At 50.5% G+C, this 17,832-nt stretch overlaps 2 long non-coding RNA genes across 3 annotated transcripts; both read right to left on the reverse strand.

Annotated features, from left to right (window-relative positions):
* Positions 1 to 465: 465 nt before the first annotated feature.
* On the reverse strand, positions 466 to 1,579 carry LOC143692782 (uncharacterized). Of its 2 annotated transcripts, XR_013180344.1 has the most exons (4): positions 1,555 to 1,579; positions 1,293 to 1,460; positions 1,129 to 1,214; positions 466 to 1,048 (listed from the first exon to the last, which is right to left on the reverse strand). It is a non-coding gene; the product is annotated as an uncharacterized LOC143692782 (long non-coding RNA). The 2 variants fall into 2 exon arrangements; XR_013180345.1 differs by lacking the exon at positions 1,555 to 1,579 and having other exon boundaries at positions 1,129 to 1,209; positions 1,293 to 1,305.
* Positions 1,580 to 3,716: 2,137 nt separating this feature from the next.
* Positions 3,717 to 7,053, reverse strand: LOC129133879 (uncharacterized). The gene is made up of 3 exons (XR_013180343.1): positions 5,769 to 7,053; positions 4,104 to 4,301; positions 3,717 to 3,975 (listed from the first exon to the last, which is right to left on the reverse strand). It is a non-coding gene; the product is annotated as an uncharacterized LOC129133879 (long non-coding RNA).
* Between the last annotated feature and the right edge of the window lie 10,779 nt (positions 7,054 to 17,832).

Raw genomic sequence — 17,832 nt, forward strand, 5'->3', positions numbered from 1 at the left:
TCCATCTGAATCTGAAAAAAAAGTTAGGACAAGAGTCAAACTGTTGCAGGATAACTTAGGAGCTCCAGACGTCTTGTGTCTATCTACAAATCCCATCTAGAGTCCCACTACACCCCACATTACAAACTCCCAGGGACTACTCCTACTGCACCAGGCTATGCGGCAAGGCAGAGCAGCTCCGGCACAAATGTGTGTGCTGACACCCGTGACACGGGACGGGACGTGACAGACAGGGGGGACACAACAGGAACAGAAAGCTCCTGGCAAGCAAAGTGGCTGCAAGGACTCAGAGAATGCAAAAGGAGATGACCGAGATGAGACAGATGGCAAACTGATGAGGCTCAGAGAACCCTGGAGGAAGATGCTGGCTGAAGGATTTATTCCAAGAACTGCAAAGATGGATACCCAGGAATCCTACAGTCAGAATCCTCTCCCTAACCTCACATTCTTACAAGTCCTAATCCGTTGAAATGGAGCATTGCGGAGCACGGCTGTCCGTGCAGCTCAGAACAAGACCTGAAAAGCCACCTGACTGGATGCTTCCAAAGAGAGATGCAATTCTGATGCCTGTCGGAGCTCCCGAGTCAAAGGTTCAATGGCCTGGGTACCAGGCCAAGGAATGTAGAGATTACAGATGCTAACAATGATGCCACGGTTTCTGCTAGGCTCCTCAAAGGCCTAAGGTAAAGGACATGACACATCCAACCACACATAATACACAAAAGACAAGGGACACAATACACACCGGGACTGCTCTGCCCTGTACACCTCAGCACTGCGATCAAAAGTGAGACTTTGCTTTTATTTCCCCCCCAGGCCTAAGGGGCCGCTTCGTGGACACCCCCGTCTCCAAAGCGGACTCAAAAACCCCTCCCGGTGGGTCCCTGCCCTGCGCCCTGGTTTCATCCCCTCTGTGGGTCGTAGCCCTCTACTTATCTCTCAGACATCTGGGGATGCCGGTCTGTGTCAGGTGCAAAGGAAGGCTGCCTCGACAGCTGGGAAGGTCCTGCTGGCACTGTTGTTAAACAACTTCCTGTTGTTTCTTCGTCTGCTCCAATAAAGTAAACAAAATATCAATGCATAACCTCAGCAGCACATTGGCCAAAACCCAACAATTCTGCCACTCACTCTTTTCCCAAGAATGCCCGGCTCCTGGGGCCGCACGCTTCAGCCGCACTCGGAGGCTGACGCCATCGTCGTGGGGCACGCCTGGGCTAAGAGGAGACGAGGTGATGTGGCGTTGCTGAAACCTGAGTGGACCCTAGCTCCTCCTCCCTACTTCCCCGACTCACCGCAACTCCTCGGCCCGTGCCCAAGGCTACCCTGGTGACACCTTTATATAGAAAAGGCAGAGGCTTCATCAACGAGTCCCGTGATTCTTCCGCAGGGCTCGGGAGAGCGGCAAACCCGGCACGTCAGCCGGTTGGTGACTGGGGCCTGGCATACTCCTAGTGGATTGCCTAAAGCGCAGAAACAGGAACAGATGCTTAGAGTTGCACCGGAAAGTGAGACTGGAGCAATAACAACTGCTTCTGTACGCTACTCAATGCTCACCTTGCCCACCTCACCTTGACTGCTGATGTCCAGCTTTGCTTCCTAAAAAGAAAAAGAACAGAGCTGTAACAGAGTCACACTTTACAATCTCCCTGCAGAGACAAGCGGTGACTGACCTGCTCAGGGGAACCTCCTCACTCGGGATGGGTGGATGGATTTTGCCCTGGATTTTATCCTTCTGCTTCTGAAAGAAAGCGAGGACAAACGTCAAAGGGCTGCAAGATATCTTCGCAGCTCCAAACATCTTCTGTCTATCTAGGAATATCATCTAGAGCCCGGCAACACCCCACAAACTGCGTGTCCCTGAGCCTTGTCCTGTTGCATCAGCCTCTGCGGCAGGGCAGAGCAGCTCCGGCACAAACATGTGCAGACACCCATGACACAGAACGTGACAAACGGGGGGACGTTAAACACGACACATTATGCTTGTGGTGAGGGTCTCGAGGGGAAAAGGCAAAAGGGACCCCAAAGACACAGTAGGTAACACGGTACACCGGACAATACGACGTGGACCGGAACTGCTCTGCCCTGCCCGCCTGCACGCTGCCATCAAATGTGGAGTCTCTCCCTTTAGCTGTCCTAAGAGGCCCCTTGGAGAAGATTGCTTTTCCCTCTGCTAATTTTTAAATCTGTCCCAAGAACTCCCAACCTGCTACCCTCCCTTCTCCAGGCCATGGCCCCCGACTTATCTTTTGGATGATCAGTGATATGAATCCACGTTGCACCTGAAATGAGTCTGCCTCGGAGGGCCCCGTGATCACCTGTTAGCCTCTCGGTCAGCTACAATAAAGAAAAACAAAACCAACGTATGAGTTTAGAGTTATGTAGGCCAAATCCCAGCAAGTCAGCTACTTGCCCTCTCCTGAGTGTGCCTGGCTCTTTCAGGCTCCACCTTCATCCTGATTCCAAGGCTGTGGCCTTTATTATTAGTGGCACCTGGGTTAGAGAAAAGCAAAGTGAAATGGCATTCCTGTGAGTGCAGTGGATGACCTTGTGTGAGGAAAACATGTGAATGCCTCTGCTATGCTTCTGAAAAGCCTTGTGTGGGGGGGCCCTCAAATAAACACCCTTTCTCACCCTGCTGCCTGCAAACCCCCCTGCCCCCCAATAACTCCTAACTGGATACCTGCTCACCCTCCCTCTCCCAGTCACAACCCTCAACTCACCTGAAGCCTCAATCTCAAACATCATTTTTAACACTGCCAGATGCCTCCTGTGACATGATGAATCTGCTGAAAGAAGTGCTGTGCTTGACACAACCTGGGATCTCTGGAAGCTGTGCACCTCCTAAAAACAATAAAAACACAAAACAAGAACAAAACCAGAAATTGCAGATACGCTTTATCACCCCTAAACACAAAATCCGAAATCTTCACCTTAAATACTCCCTGTATTCCATGCCATTTTCTTCACAGTATCTTCAAAGCCTCTATTGCTTTAGATGCCCAGAAACACCTGCTGAAAGCAAGCTAAGCTAAAAGAGGCTCTTCACTGAAATAACAGGAGAGCTCTCACCCCAGCACACCCCAGAGACGGAATGAAGCCCCTCACCAAAAGCTGGGGTTAATATACCCCTGATGGTACCCGCCTCCCATTCCCATGATGCCTGGGAAAAGGGAGGGGGCTAATCCCACCAAATATAGAAGCCCACAGAGCAGCTGCAGCTGTTTGGCTCCTCTGACTCAAATTCAAAGGGAGTAAAGGCCTTGTTATAGAAGAAAGCTCTTCAGAAAAATAACAGCGCTTTCTTTTTTGACACAACTACTTGGAGCAGAAGAACAGAAAAATGGTAAGACATAAAGCATTGTGTTTAGGTAGCTTACCTAGATATATTGGGTAATTTGCTGTTAACTTACATAATTATTCTGTGTTTAACAAAAGCCATCTAATAAATTAACACCCAAAACTCCAGCAGCCCAGCTGGCCCTACCAAATCTCTCTCTTGATACATACAGTAAACAAAAAAACCAAAATCCCAGCAATACCGATCAGAAGTCTAGGAAAGAAACCTCTTGAAATTAATCCTACCTCAAATACAAACCAACCCGTCCAGAAAGTTAGCTTCACTCAAAAAACTATTTACACAGAGTTAATAGGACCAAGAAATAAAACAACACACCCTATAACGACCCACCAACGAATACAACAGCGAAGGAAAAAAACCCATTTTTTTCTTTTTTTTTATTTCAACTAGCTTCCTTTATTAGCTAGAACCAAAGATTTTGCCAGGGCTGTAAAAACAACAACTTCTTTTTCTTCTTCTCCTTCTGAAATGTCCCTTCTCCTTCCCAAATTCCTTACAACTTCCGAGTTTGAATCCAAGCAAAAAGCAAAATTCATGCACTTGTGAGTCCGGTGCTCCTGTCAGATTCTGTCTCACTCCACATCTTCTTACACTTTCAGTCTGAACGCTGTCCTGCCCTGATGGGTTTGACAGAAGAATTGGCACATGTTAAGAGAGCATTTCCCTTCCTCCCTCCCTCCCTCCCCAGAGCTGGTTTCCTTAGCGCATTTCAATCGATCCCAAGCCCGCAACGATGTGCGCTCACCTCAAGGCTCACAGCAAGCACGCAGCAGCTCAGGCTGACTTGGCTCCAGGGCTCCGTGCCTTAGATAGCTGAGAAAACTTCCCATGAACCTCTGTTCCAAGACATTGGAAGGCAAACTCAGCTCCGTCTCAGCGTCTCGGTGGGAGGCGGGAGCACATCTGGCTGAGCCAAAAAAATCCCTTCTTGGGCGGCTGCACTCTGCCGGAAAGGGGAAACACGTGCTAGTGAACAGCAGCTCAGAAACAATTCTTTTCTAATGTTACCTGCTCTACTTGACTGCTCGCTAACACAAGTCTCATTTTACCATTGCAGGGAGAAGGCTGTAGGAAAATGTCTGATGAGCAGCCACAAAAGGCCTCACTCCCTGCTACACAGCCTGCAACAACCTCGGCAGAGCGGAGCAGCCAAATCACCGCGCTCTCCTTGCCGTGGGCAAGGGTAGAAGATGACTGGGGGAGGCACATAAAAAGAAGGGAAACGCTCCTATAAATGCACAGCCATTTGCTTTCAGAAGCCCAGAGGTCAGGATCTTCTCTAGGAAGCCAGACGTGACATGATATTTCTAAGATTTTCTTCTTCATCGAAGGAAATGTACGTACATACCCACTCTTACAAACGTACCTACGGTTTTGGGGTTTTTTTTCTTCTGAAGCTCCAAGAATGATTTCCCACCTTGATTCATTCAGAAGAAACGGCCCCTGTGACTCAGGTCAGAAGGGCGGCCTGCGTTTTTGATCACGACAGCTTTTGGCTTTACCCTGTGAGCAGGAGCAGCCAGAGCTGAGGCTCAGCAGAGGCTGACCCCGGCCAGCCCCTTCCTCCCTTCCCTGTGTGTCACAATGACTTCCAGGCAGAAGGATGCAAAGCAGGTTTGTGTCTTTTCTCTTCAGTGCCAAGAGGTAAAAGATGTAGGCTTTGAAATAACTAATGACCCTCTCTTGGAACTCTCCCAAGGACAGTTTGAAAGCAAAGACAGAAGATTGCTGCTAAATCCATATGGGATAAGGATGAGAGCAGCAAGGATCCGAGGCCAGCAGCGTTGCCAGGCAGTGTCACGTCCCTGCCACCTTGTGACAAGGCACACAGCTGCAAAGCCCCAAAGCCTGCAAGCCCTGGAGCTGCCGCACGGATGGACCTGGTTCCCTTCCCAGGTGCCCAGAGGGACACCTGAGGGCAGGTGTCGTCCCCCGCCCCCCGAGGGCGCACCCAGAGCCCCGGGCAGGGACGGAGTCACTGACGGCTCTCTGGGGACGAGACCCTCCCTGCAGGTGACACCGGCTTGTCCTCTCCCTGTGGCACAGGGACCTCCAGGCTCTAGGACCAGCCTCATTTTGTCAGCATCCAGGTGCTGTGCTAGAGCCAGAGGGGTCAAGGCTTTCCAGAACCATAGGATCCGTAGGATCCTTGCGGTTGGAAAAGCCTTCTAAGGACATCGAGCCCAGCTGCTGCCCCCCCAAGTCAGGTCCCTAAACACCACATCTTGACATCCTTGACATGTCTCCAGGCATGGGGACTTTCCTGGGCAGCCTGCTCCTACGCCTCAGCACCCTTTCAGGGAAGAAATTTTCCCTCCAATCCAATCTAAGCCTTCCCTGCTGCAAGTTGAGGCCATTTCCTTTTGCCGTGTCACTTCTTACCTGGGAGACCTCGGTACTTCAACCTTACCTGCTCCTTCCCTAGGCGGTCTCTGGCTTGGCTGGAGGAGAGGAGAAACACTCCCACCACAGGAATGGCAGCTCAGGAGGTCCCACACCAAGGCCAGGGGGAGCAGCCGTCCTCGCCAGAGCTCGCATGTCCCTTCTTCTCAGAGATTGGCTCTGCTTTTCCTCCCGGGCAGATCTCTGCTGAGTGCTTCACACTTGCCTGTTTGGAGGAGGGGGGGAAAAGAGGTTAGCCAAGTTTTTTATCCAGACTTAGCTGCTGGCTTTGCCTCCTCCTGACTTCCTTCTGCTAAGAAAACAGCTGCCTTTGGACTTCTAGGGGCAACTTGCACGTCATGCCTGAAAAGGAACTACAGAAAAGCGCCTCATTTATAAAGCCTCAGCCAAGAAGACAGACAGCCATGGCAGGCACCAGGCCAGCTCTGCTCCTCCTTCAAGTTGTTCCCAAAGCTGCTGGAAGAACTGAAGGCTACTTTGGCCTTCCATTGCTCTGCTTGTCCCGAGAAAGAGCTTTGAGTGTTGTTACCCCTCCAGAAAGGAAGGGCCTTTCTGTCTCACACGCTCGGTGACACAAGGCTACGCAGCCTCTGCTCCAGGTGGGAAGGGCTTCCTTCCTCCTCTGGCACCTGGCTGGCACAGGGCACAGGTTGCTCAGAGGTCCCGGGGCTGCCCCACCGCTGCAAGTGCTCAAGGCCCGTCGGTGCTCTGCGATGAGGCTCTGAGCAAGCTGCTCGATGGAAGCACGTCCCTGCCCACGGCAGCAGCAGCCTTGGAATGAGGTGATCTTTAGAGCCCCTTGCAACCTGAATTCTTCCATGATTCTGGGAACTGAAAAAAGCGGGGAAAGAAATCTGTAAAGGTCACTAAATGCATCAAAGCACATCCCCATGGATCCAATCCTCAGCAGCCCATGCAAGGCAAGGTCAGAGCTCTCTGCCCACCGAGGACACGGCAAGCAGCACGGACCTTTCTCCCACTCTCCAGCACGGAGAAGTGGGAAGGCAGAGGGAGTCCGTCTGTTTACAGACACCGGAGGGCGGCGGGACGGGGCGGGGCGGGGCGGACGGTCTTACCTTGCAAAGCTGGCGGCAGAAAGGGCGGGCAGCGCCGCCGCCCCGCCGGGATTTTCCGGCCCGCCGTCGCTTCCTGGAGAGGCGCGTGTGCGGGCTCGGGGGGGGGTGCAGCTCCGTTCCGACGGCGTTCGCCCGCCCCCGCTCGCTGCCCCCGGCCCGCGGAGCGCTACGACCGCGCCTCCGCCGCCCGCCGAAAGCGGCCCCGCCGGGCCGCCCCCCCCCCCGGCCATTCTTCTCAGCCATCGTGTCCCTTTTGCACTCCTGAACGTCTTTCACCCCTCCCGGCCATTTACCGAGCCCGCCCCGCCCGCCCCTCGCTCCCGCCCGCCCCTCGCTCCCGCCCGCCCCTCGCTCCCGCCCCGCCCGCCCCTCGCTCCCGCCCCTCGCCCTTGCCTCGCTCGGCAGCCGCGCCCTTGCCCCGCCCCCGGCAGCCAGCGGCGAGGGGCAGGGCGCTGGCTCGGGGGGCTGCAGTACCGCGCTCTGGCCACAGGGCGGCAGACTCCCGGGTCCGCGATATCCCCGCCCTTTTGGCCGCCATTTTCAGAAGGTCAAACAAACTCCCGCGACATTGGTGACACGCCACTCCCAACATGGCGGCGCAGAGAGGACCCCCCCCCCCCCCCCCTCGGGCGAGAGAGGCGGTTACTCACATGCCGGTCCGAAACACGCCAAAATACGCCCGCCCACGGCGCCGCTGACCCCACAGCCCATGTTGGGTACACCTAAAACGCCACAAAAATTCCGCCGGGGCTGCGCCGGCGTCCGTGTTCCGTGCAGGCAGTCCGCATAGACACACCAGGGTCCTCCGCTTTCCCGCCCTTTTCGCCGCCATTTTCAGAAGGTCAAACAAACTCCGCCACGCGCCACGCCCAAGAGGGCTGCCTGGCGGCGGCGCCGGGCTGCAGTACCGCGCTCTGCCCACAAGGCGGCAGCACTGCCGCCCACCCCAGCCGGGGGCGCCGCGCGCCTTGGGCCTGCGGGCGGCCAAGGCGGCAAAAAAGAACAGGGGCCATCCCCCCCAAAAACTCCTCTAAAAATAAATGCCAGAAACCTGCCTCTTACCAAACAAGAACCAAATAAGCCCCCTTTCTTTCATGCCTTCTTGAAATAAATTTGATAGTTCTAGTTTTCCTAGTTCTATTCACACGCATATTTAGACCGGACAGTGATGTGTTACGTCCTTTATACCATCTATTATGCCTATTCCTATTATCTGTATTTATTCATACTTTGTGGTTTTAGCAATATCATTATATATTGACTGTATATTTCTCGACTTCCATTTAGATTTCTATCATACTTTTATTCTTCCAAAAAAAATCCCATCTCTAACCAAACAAATACCAAAAAACCCTTCTTTTCAACTCTATTGAAATAGTTTTATATTTAGAGCTTGCATAATTAGATTCACTTTTATAGTCACCGTTTATACTGATGCATTCCATTCATCATTACATATCACATATCTATTATTCACATCATAGAGATAAATCATTATTTTTATCATGTACCAAATCTACTGCTACAACTTCTTTTTTCTAATATTTTCAATTTTTATATCCATCTTGATGTATTCATGAGATCTTTTTACAAGTAGATTTCTACCTTTCTATCATTTGTATTTGTAGTTTTTATAATAAAACCCCTGCTTTTGCCAAGTAAAAAACAAAACCATCCTTTCTTTTAAACTACTTTTAATAATGTTGTTGTATTTACAGTTACCATATCTATAATGTTTTAGATATTATATCATAGTGATGTACTAGATTTATAGCCGTTTCCTATAATATACCATCATAAGATCTATACGGTATCACTTGTATTACGTGTTGTATGGATTTATGTAACTTTACATTTACAATCCTTTAATAATTTGATCTATATATCTGCATAGATTCGCAACACATTTCTAGATTTAAAATTTCCTTTGAGCTGTGTTTATATTTAGCATCTCTATTGATATATCTATCAACATACACAATGCTCTTTGAAAAATACAATATCTTATTGGAATATATCATGACTTAAGTTACCTGTTAAATTTTAAATAGAGATCGAATAGATCAAAATGAAAGTTTATTCCCATTTCTACACATCTACTCGTTTTGTTTAAAGATAGCTATCCTTAGAATTTTACATTTAAAATCCAATTCCTAAATGCAATGACAAAACAAACAGCATCGAATTCCCACCAATGTCTTCCAAAACCATCAAGATACCTCCACCAGCCAAACGACTGCCAGCGAAAAAAACACACAACACTCTTTTCACTAACAGTTCTCATCACATCAGAAAAATGGAACCAAACGAAAAGAAAACCCTTGAGAAACACACGCAGCAAATCACAAAAACCTCTAAAAAAACCCAAACCAACTCGCTCAACTCCAATCAGTGCCACTGACCCTGAACGTTATTTTAAAAACTAACCAAAATTCTACATCTACACTAACTCAAAGAATAAGCAATACTCTGTCAAAAGAACTTTAGAAAGCGAACTAATGAACGAAATAGAAAAAAAACAAAAAATCTCAACCACTAAAAAATAAGAAAATAACTACCCAAAAAAAAAAAAAAAACCCAACTTAAAAAGACCCACCATATAAATACCCACGTTCCCAAAAATAAAACTGATCAATAACCACCAAATACGTCAAAGGACAACAAGAAACCAAAAGAAAAAAAAAAACAAAAAAACAAAAAAAACCAAAAGAAAATACATTTGTAAAACAAAAGTCCCCCAAACCAAAGCAACTTTAATTTACCTCAAAAAAATTATTCCCAACTGAAGAATAAACGCATAGAGCCTCATTCGATCAAAATAAAAATACCACCCAGAAATAAACACAAAGCCGAAAGAGAAACGTAACCATTGACAAGATCTCCCAAATGATCCGTCACAATAAAACGTACACTACAATCAAACAAACCAAAGAAATAAAAGCCCTGGAAGACGAGAAACACAAACGCAATTAGAGAGATTTTAAAAACCCCGCCGCTATTAACGACACGACGCCACCTCGAACCCACCGAAACAAACGCTACACGCCCACGCTAATAAAAGCCACGGCGACAGAATTAAAATCCGAGCCGCTGCTTCACGCAACGACCCGTAGAAACCATTGCACGCCTTTAAAAACAGAATAGCCCGGCAAAAAAAATATCCGACTACGGAACTCGATTCAAACCAAACCTTTATCGTCACCACCCGAAGAACCGAGAACCGTACCGGTCAGGAAGAACGCCATAGCCCTTAGCGCACACCCACTGCGACCAGAACAAACCCGTGCGATCGATCCCTACAAAGCACCTCCGAACCACGACACCCAAGAACTTGCGGCAGCCCAACCGCGCGCTGCCGGCCCCGGACGGAGCGCGGCTCCCGGCGGCAAAGCGGCTCCTCCGGCGGCTGCTCCGGCGCGCAGGGGCGGCGCCGCCCCGGAGACCCCCCCGCCCCCGCCCGCTCCCCCTGCCCGGGGGGCCCCGGCGGCGCCCGAGCCCCGCGCCCGGAGCGGACAGAGCGGCCGGCACCGGCCGGGCCGGCGCAGCAGCGCCCGCGCCGCCTCTGCCGCCCTTGGCCGGCCCGGCGCCAGCTGCCCTCGGCTCCGCACGGCGGCTCGCACCGGCAAAGCGGCTCCGCCGCTGCCGCGCCAAATTCCCCGTGCGCCTCGGCACCCGCCCGGCCCGGGCCGGCAGCGCTCCCGAGCGGCAACGCTCCGGCCCGGGCCGCGGCCACAAGAAGCGCCCTCAAATGCAGCGGCACAGCCCGACTGCAGCCCTGCAAACGCCGCCAGAGCTGCGGCTTCCCGCAACTCAACCCCGAAACTGACGCCGCGGGCGGCGCTCACCTCGCTTCAACAAGGGCAAAGAAATGGCTTCTCCCCTTCAAGTTCATCCCCTAGGAGAGCAGAAAAGAAGGGGCTTTCCTCCAATGAAATCCTTCAAGCCATGTGCAAGGGGGGATTTTGACCTCCATTCAAACCCTTGCTAAGGAGGGACACCAGCGCTGTCCCCTCCATTTAAACCTTAGGATGATGAAAATGGGCTGGCTACCTTCAAATCAAAGCCATCCGATGACAACAATACTTTGCCCATTCCCGTTCAAATGGAACGCAGGGATTCCCTGTCACCCCTGGGATACCCCTAACAGCCGGGAAAAGGCAGCTTTTCCTTCAATCGACATCCTTGGAACCGCAAGCGAAAGCGGATCCCCCCTAGTTCAAACACAGACAATATTAGGAGAGTAGCTGCTTGCCTCTCCTTCATTTCTTTTGTCTTCACAAGCTCCCTTTTTGTTCCTGGGGAAGCGGGGAGGGGGGACTGCCAAGATCCAATTGAAAAGGGAAAGGACCAAAGTCCCCGCTCCAAATCCACACGCCCTCAGCCGTTCGGCTGCTGCTTCCCGGCGCAAAGATTCGTCCCTCGGCACCTCCTTGAAGCGATGCTCCGCGGATCCAAGCGCGTATCCAGGTGTTCGCCCAGACGCTGCCAGAAGCTCTCGCAGTCCTTCCATGAGACAGCCCCGGGAGCCCCCCCATGAACCCCTCTACTCAGCAGCTCCATGCAAAAGGCAGCTGAGGCGAAGCCTCCCCCTAAAACAGCCTCGCACCCCCCCCCCCCGGCAGGAGCCGGCCCCTCATCATCCTCACAGCTCACACCTGGCGCTGATGCCACTCCCCAACAGCGCCTCTCCCCGTCCAGCACACAGCCCGCTTCTCACAGACACAGAGCCAACAGAAATCTGCTCCGGGTGCTGGCTGTTCTTAGTCCGTCTGCTTCCACAATTCAGACACGGACGTGCGCTGATGGCACTGAGGGAAAGCTTTCCAGTGCACAAAACTGTCATTCTGGTAGCACGCTTTGAGACGCCTGCAGAAAAAGCAGAATCAGCGCCGCCTCCTAAGAGCCCTGCTGAGGAACCCCGCCCTCCTTGGGACACCCCCAATGCAGCAGAGCTCGAAAAACGAGGGCAAAAGTCAAGCTTGGAGTGGAAAAAGACAATAGAAATACAGCAGCCTTTCAAGAAAGCCTTCACACAGTAATAGTGGGAGCCGGTCACATTTCTTCTTTCCTTGCTCTCTGGAATGACATCAATACGAAGTAAAAAACCCACACGAAACACAAGGCAGAGCTGGGATTTTACACGTCTTCCTTTTGGCTCTCGGGATGACAAGCGCCTCTTCCGGGACTGCGACACGCTTTGGGCGCTGGCAGAGAACGGAGGCAAAAGGTGCCAGAGAGCCCTTTCTATCGCCTTCAGCCCCTGCAGCTGTTCTGAGGGTTCCAGGGCACAGCTCGGTCCGTTCCTAGATCAAAACCTCACGGCAATATCTTCAGAACTACTACCCATCTCCAGTCGGAACCTTCTACATTCCTGTAAACAAATGAGTGCATAGAGAGGGTTTCTCCCCAGCTGAGTTTAGAGACCAATTCCTATTCTTTAGCAATACCTAGAAAACCGAATGCCTTGCCAGGTTTTAGCATCCTACACCCACTCACCCCTCCCTGTGCATTTGGTGGCAGCTTTGGGTCCCTCCGGGGGACGGCACCCAGCGTGACCCCCGCCCCTCGCCCGCCCCCCACCTGCTCCTGCACCGCCGTGGGGCTCCCTCTCCCGGGCACCTTGGGGTGCCCCCAACGGCATCAGAGCCCCGAGTCTTCACCCCGCCTTTCCCTGACCCCCAAAGAAGGCTCCGAACGAATCCGACTGCCCCGGACAGCAGCGAAGCGCTTCCCCCAAGCCCTTCCCACACGTGCATGGCCCCAGCAAGGGATTCTGCTGCAACAAGAAAGGGGGGGCAGCCCCCAGAAGGCTTGAGGTTCCTGCCCAGCCTCGCTGTCACGGGCCAGGGGCAGCGAGAGAGGGAGCGGCACAGACGGCGGGGACGGCCCGGCACGGAGCGGGGGCCGCTCTCAGCGCGATGCCGGCAAAGCCGCAGCTCCGGCGCTGTCGGCCGCGCTGCTTGAGCGGCACGGGGGGATCCGCCGAGAGCCTCCGGCCCCGCGCGGGGACTCCCGCAAGGGCCCAGGGGCGCCGGGCTCCGGCCCTCGGGGCTTTATTCTCCGGCAGCCCGAGCCCCGCGGCTGCGGGGCAAAGAAGGAAAGGGGGCACGGGAAGAGAGGAGCGAGAGCAGGGCACGACAAAGGGCGGCGAGGGAGCTCGGGCTGTGCAGGAAAGCGGCACGGGAAGGGAAAGCCCGGGACGAGGGTACACGGAGGCTGGGCAGAGGAAGGAGACAGGGGGAACAGAAGGGAGTAGCGGGCTAGGGACAGGACAGGAAGGAGCCGGCTTTGCGGGGGGAGAGGGAATGGGGGAAAGGGAGCGAGAGAAGGCGAAGACGGGGAGAAGGAAGGAGGGCTAGAGAGAGGGACAGGCGGGGAAGCCTCCCAGAGCCCCGGCTGCACCCCGAGCCCGGCCCGGCGCCTCGCCCTACCCGGGATGCTGCGGCGCTCGGCGGAGCTCGGCTCGCTCCGGAGACGCTCGGCTCCAGTCGGCTCTTGGCGCCTCAACTCGGCTCTTGGCGCCTGCATTCGCCTCTTCGGCTCCGCTCGCCTCGCCTCGGCTCCCCGACGGCGGGCGGGCAAGCGCCGCCGCCTCCCGTTCAGCTCGCCCGGCTCGGGGCTCTCCCGCTGCCGCGTCCCGCGGGTGGCCCGGCCACGGCGCGGACACGACCGGGAGCGCGGGCTCGGGCAGGAGCTCATTAGGCTGGGAGCGCACTGGCGCTAAGCAGCGCGCACGAGAGCAGCAGGCTCGCTTCGCCTGAGCTCGGCTCGCTTCGCTTCAGGCAGCCTCGGAAGCCTCGCCTCGGTTCGCTCGAGGCCGTCAGGGTCGGCCGCTCTCGCCTTGCTTCGGCCGAGCTCGTGCGATTCCCCCGAAGGCGGCGGCGTTCGGTTGTGTTTTTAGAAATAGCCTCCTCTATCGATTGGATCTCTCTACAGTTAGATTTATATTTCTAGAATACGTCTATTAATCCAAACAAAAACCCCATCTCTAACCAAATAAATACACGAAAACACCTTCTTTTAAACGGTATCGAAATATTTTTATACTTTGTGTAATTATACTCACATTTATATTTATCGTTTCTTTTGATGCAATCTATTAATAATTATCTATAATATCTATAAAATTCTAGACATGTATTTAAAGTATTATCTATATTATGTATCGTATCTACTGCTGCAACTGATTTTTTCTTCTAGTTTTAAACTTTATCTGTATGTATTTATGATATCTTTCTAGACTTAGATTTCTACCTTCATATTCTTTGTATTTATCATTTTTATCATCAAAACCCTGCCTATTGACAAGTTAAAAAAACCGCTTTCTTTAACGATCTAAAAAATATTTTTATATTTATAATTTTCATATTTCTATTTATAATTTGCTCTCTAGTACGTGATAACATACCTGCTCCTGCACCGCAGTGGGGCTCCCTCTCCTGGGCACCTCGGGGTGCCCCCAGGGGCATCAGAGCCCCGCGTCTTCACCCCCCCCCCCCCCCCCCCCCCCCCTTTTCCTCTAGTTAGAAACTACACTGGAACTTTTTTCTGGAAACAAAGACATGACCTAAATCCTCTCCCCATGTCCTAGACAGACAGATGTTCAGTTCTTAGTTGACTGGGCAGCAGTTTCTTCAATAGAATGATAAACAATATGGAAAGGTTTTAGCTACAAGCAAATAGGCAAATCGGAACAAGGTCCTGGTGGCCAGCCACTGCAGTTCTTTTGAAGCAATTTTTTAAACAATCAAATACTGATACCACAAAAAATAAAGCAAAAAGCTGACTACTGGCTAAGAAAGAAGGAAAAATTAACTTTTGACGACAACAACAACATTCCAAGGACACAGGCTTTTTTCCAATCTCAGACCTTATTACTACTACCTCTCTTGGGAATTCTCATCGTGGATCCCAAAAGGAATAAATCCCTCAGCGTGTCCTAAAGCACCAAGGAGCTACCTACAAGTGAAGGTGGCTACTTTCAGTGCAGACACAGCTGATGACACAGCAGTAGCACAGTTCCGTGCTGCACAGGGATAGTACTGTCTCCTCTTCTCCAGCAGCTGACTCTCTCCTGCCATGGCTTCTGTAAATGCATCAGAGCACGACCTTAAACACAAACAGGCAAGAAAACACCATCAGAAGTCTTTCATTAAGCAGTACAAGAAGGGTTCCAAGCAGAGACCAACAGAATTTCAAGGAAGCAGTATGCAATTAAACCCCCTCAGACTCGTTCAAGTAGCCGGCAAAATGGAACCATTCAGAAACGACAAAGAAAACCCCCCCAAGTATTTATACAGGAGTCCTTAATGTCAGAAAGGGGATGACAGGTTATGTTCAGATAAGATGAATGTTTATTTGGATCTATAAATAAACTTCTCTCGTGGTCCTTTGCCAAAAAATAGAACCTACAAGTGAACACCTACACCTGCCTCAAGAGACCTAACGAGCCCCTGGCAGCCACCGGCATCAAAGCGCAGTGGATGTTTCTAATCCAGGCTAAGGAGAACAATATCACCTTTTGTTCTCTCCAGTTTGTTTCCTCTGCAGTCCTAGTTGCTTCTTATGATTTTTACAGTCTCTATATCTTCTCGGGCAGCGCTGAGTCTGACGACCGGGATACGAGAGTCCTTCCCTGCCCTACGGAGAGAACCAGGAAAAAAAGTTCAAAAAAGAACAGGGCAGTTTGAAGTTAATACCTCCGACGAGAAGCAGCACCCGACAAACAGAGCAACGGTGAACAAAGCGTGACACCTCCCTGGGGACAGAAGACTTACAAACTCTCCGGGATTTACAATTCTAGTAACCAAGCCCTTCAGCACAGCAGCCAAGTGTCCCATTAGGTGGTGCTGCACCAAAGCACGATCCGAGAGGTTCCAAAGAGTGAAATGCACGTTACTGTCCAAAGATGTAAAATCTTGCAAAATAACAAAACTACAATAGATCTAAACTACAGGGCAAGAGTACAAGTGTTAGCTTGAGGAGCTGGAACCATCCAGGTGAGCAACTGCTAACCGGATCCTCAACAGACTTTGAGGAACCCTTCAGGATACAGAAGGGTTTTCCCCAGAAATTGCACAGGCCGAGTTTTGATAGAAGTGCACTTGCCAGATGCTCAGAAACGTCACCCATCCTCCTCCGGGTGTCCTGAGAGAGCTGCGAATGGCTCTCACCTGGTTTGAGCTGGTTCTGTAAGGGCTCAGGCTGAATTTCACCAGATGCAACCAAACTGGGCAACACCCAGTGGGACAGAAGGAACCCAAAGCTTGTTTTACCCAACGCTTGGGTAAGCAGAGCTCCAGCAAATACTGAGGAAACGGACAGAACGGGGTAACAAATAATAAACATACCTTTTTTTTTTTTTTTTTTTTTTTTCTTTTCAGATGAGCAAAACAATTAAGGAGAAGGTGAAAACCTCACCATGACTGAACATTTCATCACCTGTAAGCTGACCATCCTTAGCATAGAGGACTCCAAATTTAAAATTCACCGATCCCAGGAAAATAAAACCAAATATTATTTGGTAAACAGTCAAACAGAAGACATAAAAATTTGTTTCCTCTAATCTTTGCATACATCCTACACGTTAGAACATACATTTTATACCATCTCCTACTACACAATAATTTACCTTTAAACTTTGATAGTATAGCATAAAATCATTAACTTAGACGGGTGATCAATTATTATTAAATTGGTGCTTCAAGTTATTTTTGCTGTCAGGTTCAAAAAAACATGACTTCTTTTTACTGTAACGAGCAATTGATTTAGAAGTCATCAAAAGCCCATCCAAATACAAAGCCGTATTCACCGGACGGGTCTGTGAGCAAGAAGTAGTTAGGCTTGTACTCACCTCTTGCCCTTCAAGAACCAATAAATCCTGTCAACAAAAACAGCATCTTTAGCCCCCTCCTATTAAAGATTCTACAAGGATGATGGTTTTATTGGTGTTTAGAAGTTTGGATTTGAAATGGCCAGTTCAATGGATAAAGAGACAGTTTAAGTAGTATTAGATTATTATTATTATTCTTATTAGCTACTGGAAGAAACAAACCAGTAGGATCTATACTTAATTACTTCTATTTCCAGGAAATCATAAAGAAAAAGAACCAAACCAAAAAAAGTCACTTCCTACCTTTTGTATCTCAGGATGAAAAATGTCTCTTGGGCTCTTCTCCAGTTTCTCCAGACTCCTGGCACTGAAATGCAAATGAACGAGTGCTTTATAGGAGGGCAAGTGCACATTCCAACCCCGAACCCCCAACCGATGGCAGTTACAGCGCTTACAAAATGAATCCTTCCCAGAGCCTCTGGGAAATGGAACGGTTTGTGCAACTGCCATTTCTTCCCCAAAATACTAACTCCCAACACTTCCTAAACTGAGTTTGCATTTTAGAAACAGAAATTAGGGAGACTCAGGGTGGAGATCAGGTTGAAATTGATTTCCTTCTAAAGCACAGGGGCTCTGTTCCATCACCCTTCACTTTGGCTCCACACGGAATCACAGGGAGCATTTTAGGAGGGCTCAAGAACCAATTCTATTTCTCTCTTTTTTCTAGTGCTCTCTCTTCCTAAATAATTCAAGGCAAGTCAAATGAAAAAGGACAAGTTCAGCAGCAAATTCACACTTTTTCCCTTCGTCTGCTCAAGAACAGGCTTTAAAACCACTTCTTGCTGCCTTCAACGGTCAAGACTTGCAAAACGGTTTCGCAAGTTTGATAGGTTTATCATAAAAACCACAGAACGCAAGCTCTGAATGACAGGAAAAGGTACACAGGCAAATATCTCAGCTGATGGTGGCTTATTTGTAAACACAGACCTTAACGGAGATTGCACGGAGAATGTTTCAGTGGGACTCGAAGGGAAAAATATTTCCTGAGTACCCTGTAAACAAGAAAAGCTAGGATATATTACAGGACATACCCACGTGTTCTGCATATTCAAATAGGATTATCAATAAAAACATTTAAGAAGGAAGAAAACCAAGGTAATTTT

The sequence above is a fragment of the Agelaius phoeniceus genome, unplaced genomic scaffold (assembly GCF_051311805.1).
Source record: "Agelaius phoeniceus isolate bAgePho1 unplaced genomic scaffold, bAgePho1.hap1 Scaffold_103, whole genome shotgun sequence".
NCBI classification, from domain to species: Eukaryota; Metazoa; Chordata; class Aves; order Passeriformes; family Icteridae; genus Agelaius; species Agelaius phoeniceus.